The sequence below is a fragment of the Oxyura jamaicensis genome, chromosome 2 (assembly GCF_011077185.1).
Source record: "Oxyura jamaicensis isolate SHBP4307 breed ruddy duck chromosome 2, BPBGC_Ojam_1.0, whole genome shotgun sequence".
NCBI lineage: Eukaryota > Metazoa > Chordata > Aves > Anseriformes > Anatidae > Oxyura > Oxyura jamaicensis.
Genome location: NC_048894.1, coordinates 149,760,488 through 149,773,381, shown reverse-complemented (window position 1 = coordinate 149,773,381; position 12,894 = coordinate 149,760,488).

The following is a 12,894-nucleotide window of genomic DNA, read 5'->3' as shown; positions in this document are numbered from 1 at the left end:
ATTGGCCTTTGCTGTTTTCTTCCTTGTTAAATCATTGGGACACAAATCTGAATGTTTTGTAGTATTGCTTCTGCTAGAAAAATCCATTAAAAACATTAAAGTGGTGAGTTCCACTCTGCAATAAATGTATAAGCAGCAGGTTATAGTGTGAGAAGATTCAGAGAACAAATGTGTCTGGCTTAAGTCCAAGATCACATTTGATATAAACTAAGAACTTTTGAATAATTTTTTCTCTGGACAGTTTTATTTTCTAAGGACTCTACCACTGGTCAATGGTCTACTGAAATCACTTTGTCTCCCCAAAGACAGAGTTTATGTCTGAAATAAGTCCCTGTATATATTGATTTACTTTTATTTTAATCACTTTGTGTTTGCTTAATTCTTACTACACAAACGGCATTTTGATAGGAAATAAATAATAATAAAAAAAAAATAGATGTGCTTTGGTCAAGAGGTTTGCAAAGAACTCTGCCAACTTCACATGCCCTTCACTGAAGAAGCATAACAAAAATTAGTTAGACATATTATATGGAGTCTAGGTCTGTTGTGTACATATACTATTTTCCTACTACATTTTCCTACTTTCTTTCTTGTACTTTTTTTTTTTTTTATCTTCTTTTTTTTTTTTAATATTTGCTGCCAGGATTAAAATGAGGCTGGTTTCTCCCAGATTGGAAATTTTATCCTTTTGGTACACTGTTATTAGATTTCACAGATTTCATTACAGTTCTCGATAAAGAATATATAATAATGAAAATGTGAAGGATTCAGATGACCAGCTCACTGGATTCTCTAGAGGATGACTGGGACTTTGGAAATTTCACTTTAGCAAGTGTAAATTGCTCCCCTGAAGAGGGGACTTGGATGATCTGCAATGACAGATGGAGTGTCAGCAATGGAAACTAACCAGAAGATGATCAACTCAGTAAAACTGGGAAAGTTTCTACGATCACAAGTAGTGTTCTTCAAGCTTCTATACTGGGAGCAAAGCTGGTTTACCTCTTCTTATATGATAGAACCAGGGAGATGGAATGCGTTCCTTGCAAGCTGGTGGAGGACACTAAACTGGAGGGAGCTCAGTTGGTCTCCCAGGTCACTGACAAAGTGAGGCAAGTTGAATGGATATCCATCAAGATGGTCAGGAGGCTGGAGCACATGACATGAGAAAGAACATACTGTTCTTTACAACCTAAATTATTCTGTTATTCTAGGATTCTAAGAGATCTGCAAGTGTCATTTCTCTCTGTGTTTCTTGTCAAAGGTTTGCTTTCAATGTTTCTCTTCCCAAATAAGGAAAGAAAATAAAAGTAAGAGAGAAAGAATGTAGCCCATGTGTGAATAAGAAACTCAAATACCACGTAGGGAGATTGCTCTCTTGAACTAGGTACTTAGTACAATATGATAAATATACCTGTAATGACATGCTAATTTCCCATTCATATAACTTTTAGTGTTGCAGAGCCCTAAGTGTTTGCATTCTCCCTCCCTTTGGATATTCAGGAACTTGGGCAGGAGCAGCTAATGCTAACCTGAGGGTTAGGACAGTATGCTGGCAGTAAGAGAAACTAGAACTGAGTGACTGTATTGGGTTCATGTGGAAAGGGTTTGGTAGCAGAGAGGCTGCAGAGGTAGCCTTGCTGAGAAGAGTATAGAAGTTGCCCCATGTCAGAGGAAAGTCAGCTCCAGCCAGCTTCAAAAGGGACCAGCTACTGGCCAGACCTGAGCCACTGAGCAACATTGGTTGTGCCTGTATGAGAGCAAATTTCAGAAAGGGGGAAAAAATCTGTTGTGCCACAGCACCTGGGAGAGAGGAGTGAGAAAACTGAGAGAAACAGCCCTGCAGCCCCCAAGGTGAGTGCAGCAGGAGGGCAGGAGGTGTTCCAGGCACGCAGCAGCAGTTCCCCTGCAGCCTGTGGAGAGGTCCCTGGTTGAGCAGGCTGTCCCGCTGCAGCCCAGGAGCAGGTGGATGTGGCCTGGAGGAGGCTGCAGCCCATGGAGAGGAGCCCACGCAGGAGCAGGGGGTCTGGGGGGAGCTGCCGCCCGTGGGGGACCCGTGCTGGAGCAGTTTGCTCCTGGGGGATGGACCCCGTGGGACGGAGCTGTGTGGGAGCAGTTCCTGAAGAGCTGCTGCCTGTGGGCAGCCCCCACAGGCTCAGTTTGGGAAGGACGGCATCCCGTGGGAGGGACCCTGCGTGGAGCAGGGGCAGAGAAGGACCATAAAGGAGTGGAGGTGAAGCATCAGGGACTGACTGCAGCCCCCATTCCCTCTTCCCCTGTGCCACTTGGGGGGAAGAGGTGGAAGAGGGTTGGGGGAGGGGGTAGTTTACTTTTAGTTCCTCACTGCTCTAGTCTGTTATCAACATACAATATATTACATTAATCTTCCTTATGCTAAGTCTATTTTGTCTATTATGGTAATTGTTGAGTGATCTCCCTGTCCTTATCTCAGCCTTTGTACCCTTTTCCATTGTATTTTCTTCCCAACTTTCTCTGAGGAGGGGAAATGAGAGAGTGGTTGTGATGGAGTTCAGCTGCCCAGCAGGGTCATGCCACCAGAGCAAGCCTAACTAATTCTACTGATATACAACACGTTGCTTGGCTCTACTAGCTTCTTCTTGTCTTTGGCATTATGTCCATGACATTAGAAAGACATCACTTAATCGTACCTGTCTGAAAGCTAGGATGACAAGTCACTTTCACAGAGAAATTGCAGTATTTATTGGTGTTTTCTATAGAAAGTAGTGTGGTTAAGTCATCTCTCTTAAATTTCCTGAAATTTGGCACCCCAGAAAGGAGAAGCTGTACTATTTTTATTCCTTCCTATATTGAGTTGCAGCCCTATGTACATTTTTATAGCTCCATTTCATACAGTGGCATCCTCTCAAAAGTATATAAAACTGTGTATTGACAGAAACTCATGACTGCAGGACAAAAAATAATTTTACAATTCGTGTTTCTAAATTAAGAATGAAAATATATTAATAATTTCTTATGTATCTCAGTGCAGCCTTCTCCACAGCTGATGTTCATTTTGTCTGAGTGTTCATGTCCACTGATGATGTGGGATATTGGAACCCTAAGACCAAGAAGTCTAAGCCCTGAACTACTTATAGGCTTTTTTTCTGGCACACAAAACCTTTCCCTTGGTATAGCTTTTACTTATCAGTCCTCAAAGCAGAAACAATTAATCAAGGGTAATTTAGGAGACATTTCTTCTCAGAAAGAGTGGTCAGGCATTGGAATGGGTTGCCCAGGAAAGTGGTCGAGTCACCGTCCCTGGGGGTGTTCAGGGAAAGGTTGGACGTAGTGCGTAGGATTTAGTGGGTGACATTGGTGGTAGGGGGACAGTTAGACCAGATGATCTTGGAAGGCTTTTCCAACCTTAATTTTTCTATGATTCTATGATTCTATTCCCTTTCTGAACATGAAGAACTCCAACAGGTTCATGTATATGGACGAATGCTTAAGGGTACAATGCAAAGCACTCAAAAAAAGGAAACTTCAGAGTCAATATGGCCTTGGAAATAATGATTTGTGCATAAGCATTACAACATCATATACCTAATTGTATATTATTTTTCTGCCTTGTCCTTGGATTGAGCTAAATGCATACAGCAGAAGCATTTGCTGGGTTTGTTGAAAGGATATCTTTTTCTTGTTACAATTAAAAGACAATTTTAGTAAGATGACAAGTTGAAATAAGGAACTGGACCTTACCCTTCCCTCTGCTGTAGATATCATGAGATACCATACAAGACTACCTCGGAAATCATTGTTCTCTGAGCCCCTCTTTTAATGGGAAGGTGCCAAACTGAAGGCTCCAAGGCTAATTTGCACAAATGCTGAGTGCTCACAGCTGTGGCAAAATTAATTTGAAGGCACGTTTTTAGCAGAGAAACAAACAAAAAAAAAAAAATGTAAAAAATTCTGACACAGTATTATTATTTTTTTTATTATTTTTTTTTTTTTGGGGGGGGTTAACAATTCTAAGGAAAATGAGTGACAGTTGTGCCTCTTACTTTACCAGTCTCTTTGAAATGTCCACAGCACTGTGGAGCAGTGCCCATTGTGGAGGGCATCTGAGCTGACCAGCGATTTGCATAATAACTTCAGCTGAGCCAGTGAGTAGTTTTACTTGGGTCCCCCTTCCTTCCATAATTTTATTTTCGCTTATAGTGATAGTTCTGCTCTTCACCTCTCATGATATGAACAACCACTTGACAGTACCAAGTTAGCCTTCAGATATGCAGACTGGCCCACTTGCATCAGGACTAGAAAAGAGGTCTTCAGGAGGGCTACCAAACTGCTCTGAGGTCATCTGAGCTCCTGAGCACTGTGGTGTGGTCTCTAGAAAGGGGTGTAACACTGCAGAGAGGTATTTGGATACTCTAGACCTGTGAATCACTCTATTGCAGCTGAGATGATGGTCCCTGCTGGGGATAGATTTTTTAAAAAGAGTGAGCAAGAGAGTAGGCAGGGCCTACTGCCTGAAGGCAGTAAAATTATTTCTTTCTGCCTCAAATTCTCTCTGGCAGTATTCTGCTTAAAACCCTGCTGGCATAAAAATACAGGGTGATCACTAACTTTTTATTTTTTCCTTTCACTTTCTGATTTTCCTTCAGAATAATGCATATTCAGTTTAGGATTTCTGTGTCATCAGAATGGTATATTTTTTAAATGACCATTAAAAGCTCCTATTGTGTCCTATTTGACCTTAGAGAGGCTGCCAGACAGTGGAGTGGAATTTAGATTTTCATCCTTTAGTGTCTTATATTTGATTTTTCCTGTGTTTTTTTTTTTTTTACCTTTCTTCTTTAACTGTAAAAATCAAGTTTATCTCTACAGAAATTAATAAAGACACACAGCTATCGCCTTGTTAATAATGATGCACCTTGCTTTTCATGTTGCTGTATGCATTGACCATTTGTGACACAATCCACTTTCATGAGATGCTTTCACATCTGTAAAGCTTTAGGAGTTCATGAATGCATTGTATAGGGAATGTATTAAAAAAATGGAACTTAGTACAATACGTTATTTGATGATCACATTCATGTGCAGTGAGGAAGCTCAAGGATTTGTCAGCTAAGTTTTGGGAAGCACGTTACCATTAGCTTTAATGTGATCCATCTCTGTCACCAGCACTGTGGTACCTCTTTCCCATGCCCTCCAAACTGAACTTCCATAGTCCTTGTTGTCTTCAAACTTGATTGTGCCATCTTGCTGAATCACGAGAAATTTATTTGATTTTCTTTTTCCTTTAAACTTTTAATTTTCCTTCAATCAACAAAGTGATGAAGATCACTCTGAAGGGAGACAAATATTAAATCTGAAGCAGGGCATGAGGTGGAAATCCACAGAGGAGAGGGAATTTGCAACCTCTTCTTCTTGTCTTTATATCAGGCGAAGTACAACATGAAATTACGTATGCATATCCAGTGCAATGGCCTAAAAAAGGAAATATTTCATAGCTGAGGTAAGAGGGGTCACAAATGTTCGTTCAGTGAATGAGCCCTGGAGCTCTCTGTAGGTGTGGATGAAGAAATAGTTACTAGAAAACAACAAACTAGAAAGAGGAAAGCAAAGCACTTAGAAGATTTTGTAACAAAGTCTCCATGGACTGACAAGCTCAGCACACTAGTAGTCCTGTTGAATTTGCAAGAACTGATAAACTCACAGCACCAAGAATCTGTTGAATCTGTACAAGGATATAAACACACATTAATATCAACTGCAGGTTTTGTAACTCAGGCCACATACAAGGAAGGATGGCAGCCATATGTACTGTTGAAGACTACAGGATTATTTATATATACACCTGGTAAAGCAAAGGACCTTCTGACTGACTTGAACACTTGCCTAGAAGCTGAGTAAGCAGCTTGTGTTGTTTTCCCAGCTGTTTCTCCTACTGGGTAACTATATGTGAATATGCAAGTGAACTGACTAAATGAATGTGTTGTGTGAATAGCTATCTGCTACCAGTAATAACAGAGTAATGAATAGCAGGTATTGTAAAAAATATTGATTGCAATCTATGCATTTTCCCCCTACAGACAAAAATATATGCTTTATTCTCTATTAGGAAAAAGGGGCTTTACATGAGAAGTAGGCAATGTGTCCATTTTGCATTACTGTACCTGCAGTGACAAAACTGTTTTCATGGATACATGAAAACAGTAATATAAGCATTTTGGAAAAGGTAGATGTGTTTCTTGGATACATGGCAGGTAAATCACAGAAGCATGAACAAAATTCACAAATTCTCACTGTTTTCTGCTTATGTCATCACAATGAAAAAACATGAAAAGCAAGGGAGTGGACTAGGTTTCATTAGGGAAAAGTGTATCTTGGCAACAGCTACCCCTAAAGAAGTCTCATGGGAAGGTTTTGCAATTTCTAATATCCCTTGCTGCATCTCTGAATTGTTAAAGTATCAAACAGTTGTTGCTCACATGGGACATAGAACTCCCAGTTTCATTTTGATATTTTATCTTTCACCCCACAAGGGTGGCAATTTTTACAGACTTCCACGAAGAATTTAGTGGCCACAGTTCATAGAAGGAACATTCAAAAGTACAAATATATACAGCTGATGGATTTTTTAGACTATCATCTACAAATGAAGGAAACTTGAATTTGTGAATAGAGAGAATCCCCTTAGGACAAAACAGTTTTTAGTAATTTGGAAATGCAGCTGGGATAATAACAACAAACTAATAAAGAGATGACAACCTTAGTGTCAAGATCTGGATCACTGTCATATGTGAGATTAAAGATTGTGTCCGTGAACCCATCTGTGCAGGTTTCTCCTGTACAAGAGCCAGGACAGAGCCTGTTTTGTACATGGCCCCAGTGACCACTTCATAGCTACACAACCTCCCCACCAAGACGTCATGAGAAGAGCAGCTGATACCTCCTGGCACTCATCTAGGACCATTTATGAAGCCTTTGGGTGCTCCAGCATGAGTAACCATTTTTTCTTTACAGCTGAGGATGATTTTTTTTCCTTTATTCATATTTACTTTCCCAGGATCTTAAACACAATGACACTTCCTTCAATTACTCACAGCTGCCTAATCAGCCTTGACTTTAAAAATTCTACTTTCCATTTCTGTCAAAGGAAAATGAACAAGTAATCTCTTCTTGCATCATTGATCAAGCATAAGAGACTATACCTCTACTCTATTTTCAAATAATGCTTCTCCTCTAACTTGTTTCCCCACACCTAAACTGCAACAAAGCTCCCTGAACTTAAGGATACAAGAATTTTTGGTAAAACCAGTCATAACATCAAATTAGTTCCCAGTTAGTTCTGAAGTCAAGTTAAGGAAAAGCTCAGCTGAAGTGCAGAAGTCCAGTGGTCCTGATAAAACTGCAACAGTCAGGATCTTTTAACCCCCCACTTCTTTTCCACTACTCCCCAGAAGTTTGGCTGCTTTAATATGAAACTGAAATAGAAAATTGGAAGTGAGGCAAAGTAACATCATTTGTAATGGTTCACCCACCCTCGTTCTCAACTGATTTTATTAATTAAGTGAACAAATTTCATCTGCGCTTGACTGATTTCTTCCAACTGAAGAGCAAATGTGTGCTGGTCAGTAATGGTCAGATAGAGTTGTGCATGAGCAAAGGCTTGCTTGCAGGACCCACCTTCCTACAGTGACAGACCGCGGTGGCACAAACAGAAGCTGTGAGCTCAGTGCCTATACATAGAGTGGAAAGACTGAAGGGAAAAGATAAAATCTAAGCTATTCAAACTGAGCAGAAACAAAGTCTAAGAAAATTACTGTTAAGAAGAGGCATGCAGACAGTGTCAGGTACCAAACTGCTAGTCCTTTATGGTCCTTGAGCTCAGTACTAGTTTAAAGGTGCAATGGAGCTGGAAGGGTAACAGCTGGAGAATGTTGCCAAAAATGGAAAATGTCTACAAGCTGCCAAGGGTGAGGTGGCAGCACACACATAGCCACATGCTTTCAGCCAGCGCAGCCAGGTTGTGCTTTTGGCAGTGAGGACAGAGGACAGGCTCCTCTCAGTCCTTCCCCTGTGCTGCAATGACCTACAGATTGGAAAATGGTGGTTTCTTCATGCAGGGGAAATCTAGAGTCAGGAGCCTGTGAGAAAGTACAAATTTGTATGGGCAAGAGAAGGGCAAGTTTTGTCTCCTCTTTGGTGCAAAGAACCAGGAAAAGTCTTGCCCAGATGAAGAGTTCATCCCCTTCATGACCTCTTCTAAACCCACAGTGTGGTGGCCAAGCTAAAACTGATATTCCAAAACTTCATGAGTTATCACCATGTCTTTCCTTGTGCTCCTGTCCCAAACCTCTGCTTCTGCCTTTGTAAAGTGGACTGCTACTTACCCCAGTGGCATGTCTTGAAAATATATTAGTCTATAAAATCATCTTCTGATTCCAAGCAGACAGGTGTTAAAATGACATCACCCCCCACCAATAAATAAATAAATAAAATAAAAATAAAATAAAACACCATAGGAAGGCCTGAGGAAAACATGTTGCACTAGCAGGAGTTGATAGCTCTCTGAACCATGAGTTTTCTCTTAAGCCAAGCCCACTGACAGCTTTTACCTTAGAAGGTGCACTCTGCACAGCTCAGGCTTTACCTTTGATCAAAAAAAAAAAAAAAAAAAAAAAAAAAAAAAAAAAAAAAAGGCTTCAAGGCTTCAGGGGAATGGAGGATATGCCTCAGAAGCTGCTGTCTGTAACCATGAATTAACTTCTCAATAGTGCTATTGATAGGCTCAACAAATTCACATACCAGGAACAAAACAATGGCTGCTGGCAAGAGCATGTATGTTCATTTATCCTGGATTTCCCAGATGTAAATAGGCATCTGGTCAGTCAGGCTGGGAACTGGTATTTCCTTTGTGACGCTGGATGCAGAAAATTGGAGCACTTTCAGCCTGCTTGGCTGGCCTGCCCAACAAGGCTTCGGATGCCATATGCTCTAGAGGTATCAAATATGGGGGGCTGTTTTTATCCTAGAACTTCTACAAGGACAAAGACAATGACAGTCTTGTCCTCAAATACAAATGAGTGGAGCAAACAGCAATTTAAAGGTGGTTGAGAAAATACAGATGCACTCTATTCTTAGCTGCTGGTGAAGGACTCTCACACCTAACTCCCTGTGTGGCTGTAAGCATATCAGACCAGATTTACGATGTTATCTAGACATCTAAAGACAGTGAGGTGCCAAGGGACAGCTATTACAAGATTCAAATGAGTTTCTCCTTTAACTTGCAGGAAATTTATGTTCTTACCTGGACAGAGATTTTTTGCAAATCATCCAGAAATCTTTAATACAATTAAACACATCTGAGTCCTGCAGGGATGTGCTATTTTAAAAACAGATCATACAATCATAGAATGTCTTGGGTTGGAAGGGACCTTAAAGATCATCTAGTTCCAACCCCCCTGCCATAGGCAAGGACTCCACCCAATAGATAAGGTTGTCCAGGGCCTCATCCAGCCTAGTCTTGAACATTGCCAGGGATGAGGCATCCACAAATCTGAACAATCTGTTCCAGTGCCTCACCACACTCTGAGTGAAGAATTTTCTCCTAACATTTAATCTAAATATCCCCTCTCTTAGTTTAATATCATTCCCTCTTGTCCTGTCATTATCTGCCTGAGTGAATAGGCATATTTTATATAAAAAATATAAGAATAACTTTTTTATAAGCCTCCTTTAAGTATTGAAATGCTGCAATGAGGCCCCATGGAGCCTTCTCTAAGCTGAAGAGCCCCAGCTTTCTCAGCCTCTCCTCACAGGAGAGATGATCAGCCCACTAGTCATCTTCATGGCTCTCCTCTGGATCCACTCTTAACAGGTCCTCATCCTTCTTGTGCTGGGGGCCCCAGACCCAAACACAGCCCTGCAAGCCCTACAAGGGCAAAGCAGAGAGGCACAATCACCTCCCTCCCCTGCTGGCCACTCCTCTGTTGATGCAGGCCAGAACACAATTGGCCTTCTGGAGCTGAAAGCACACACTGCTGGCTCATGTCAAGCTTTTTGTCTACCAGAACTCTCAAGTCAAGTCTATGTTGGTCTGCTCTCAATGAGTTCTTCTCCCAGTCCATCCTCATCTCTGGGACTGCCCCAACCCAGAGTAGGTCACAGCCTCTCTTGGCTGCTCCTTCCATCTCACACATGACCCATTCGTAGGTGGACTTAAGGACAGGGAGATCATTCAACAGTTACCATAATGGACACAATAGACTCAGCATAAGGGAGATTAATGTAATTTATTGCCTATTACTAAGAAGTTACAGCTGTGAGAAACTAAGCCTAAATTAAAACCACCCTCTTCCACCTCCTCCCCCTGAGCACTGCAGGGGAACAGGGAATGGGGGCTGCAGTCAGTCTCTGACGCTTCGTCTCTGCTGCTCCCTCACGGTCCTTCTCTGCCCCTGCTCCCCGTGGGGTCCCTCCCACGGGATGCCGTCCTTCCCAAACTGAGCCTGCGGGGGCTGCCCACAGGCAGCAGCTCTTCAGGAACTGCTCCCACACGGCTCCGTCCCACGGGGTCCATCCCCCAGGAGCAAACTGCTCCAGCACAGGTCCCCCACAGGCGGCAGCTCCCCCCAGACCCCCTGCTCCTGCGGGGGCTCCTCTCCACGGGCTGCAGCTCCGGCCCGGGGCCTGCTCCTGCGGGGGCTCTCCATGGGCCGCAGCCTCCTCCAGGCCACATCCACCTGCTCCATCGGGGGCTCCTCCACGGGCTGCAGCGTGGAGATCTGCTCCATGTGGGACCCATGGGCTGCAGGGGGACAGCCTGCTCCACCAGGGGCCTCTCCACAGGCCGCAGGGGAACTGCTGCTGCATGCCTGGAGCACATCCTGCCCTCCTGCTGCACTCATCTTGGGGGCTTCAGGGCTGCTTCTCTCCCATTTCTCACTCCTCTCTACCAGCTGTTTTTCTGCAGCATTCTTTTCTTCTCTTAAATCTGCTCTGAGAGAGGCACAACCATCATTGCTTATTGGCTCAGCTTTGGGCAGTGGTGGGTCCATTTCTGAGCTGTCTATTCTCTGACGTGTGGTAGCTTCTGATCTCCTTACAGAGGACACCCCTGCAGTGTCTCCACTCCCCACCTTGCCATATAAACCCAAACCAGGCACCTGCCCCCTGCCTGGGCTCACCATGGGCATGCAGTAGGAAATTGGAGCAGGGAGTGGTGAGAGCTAACCAAGGCAGAGCTTTCTGTGAGCAGTGACATCTGCCATACCCACACAGTCTTGTTCCAGACTGGAGTTCCTGTGTTTGCTTAGGATGAACTGCTTAAGCTATCTCACTGTTTGAAATGCCATCTCTCTGTAGTGGTGTCAGTGGGATTTTTCTTCCTCTCTTCTTGCTAACTCAACACAGAAACCCCCAGATTCCATAGAGAATGAAAGATATTCCTTCCTTTTTTTTTTTTTTTTTTTTTTTTTACCTTTGACAAGGGCCAGGGTCAAACACAGTCAGCAGTACAGGCAGTGTCATAAAAATAAAATAAGTTGATAGAGATGTTTAAGACAGTTCTTCACAAAGGCAGGAGGTCACTGAAAGTTCTGCATTACTCTTGGACCTGTCAGTCAGTTCATGCAATTGCACGACCCATAAAATATCGATCTCCACAGCACACCTTCCTCCAGGCTGGCTCTGACATAACTCCTATTTATTAGAGGATGATTTGCTTGAATGCCTGATATTACTCAGGCTTTCCAGTGTACATCCCACCTGAAGCCACTATCCTCTATCTGAGCCTTCCTAATCACTGTTCCACAGCAATCAATTAGGAGATGACTAACAAGCAATTAGGACTTCAGGAGAGTGGATAAACACTCCAGACACTAAAATCTGACTTTGTGTAAGTATGCTTTGCAATCAAAAATGAAATCAAGGAACTATAAAACGTTCCAAACCCAGAATTATTCCTCAAATAGAGCAGTGCAAGATAGATGAGCATGGTCTTTTGCTGGCGCACAGGAAGCTATGATCCCTGCCCAGAGGCACTTTCCAGGAATGACAGTAATTTACTGAAATAGAAATGTTGTTGTGAATGCATACACACGGTGGTTTAAACACAGGAGATTCTTAGCATTGAAGCAACAGGGAATCTAGCTTAAGCTGTCCAGAACAGTTGAAGACCTGAGTTAATGCCACAGTTGCAGTCCAGTCTCCACCACTATTTTAAAGGTGGTGTGTGTACCTCTGTCTAAACCAGCTGCAAGTGGTACAATTCTGAGACCATGAGATACAATTTTTCAGTTTTCCTGGGAGGTCCACACATCCATTTGTGAGGGAGGTGAAAGACGTGCTCCTCCTTCTCAGAGATGGGCTGAGTTGGGTACTTTATTTGTCAAAAAAATGCAGGGCTGAGCTGACGGTAATGATTCACAAATTCAACCCAAATTCTGCCAAGTAATATTAGTTGGGGTACACAGTGATGATAAAAGTGAAATAATTGTTGTTTCGAGCCTGCTGTTTTTTCAAAAGGCAGAATTTTGTTTGTTTGTTTGTTTGTTTTTCTTTTAGCCGTGACATTTCAAGACACAGTGGACCTAACTTTTTTTTTCTGGAGGAAAAAATGAATTAAAAAGGAAAAAAAAAAAAAAGTGCAATCTCTTTTATCATGATTATTACATTGTTTTAATGAGTGAATCAATGATATAATCACTTGCATATAGCTATCATTTTCATTCTTTTCCCTCTTTTTTGTTGTTGTTGTTTGTTTCTTTGTTTGTTCATTTGTTTTTTCGATAATGAGTACCCTTTTGGACTAGAGGAAAGGGACTGTCCTTGGGGCAAAGCTTCCATATCAGTGGAAGTGGCTGTCCCTACATGCATCAATAAACAGGAGCAGGACACAGAATAAATATTTGTACATTGTGAGTTTGC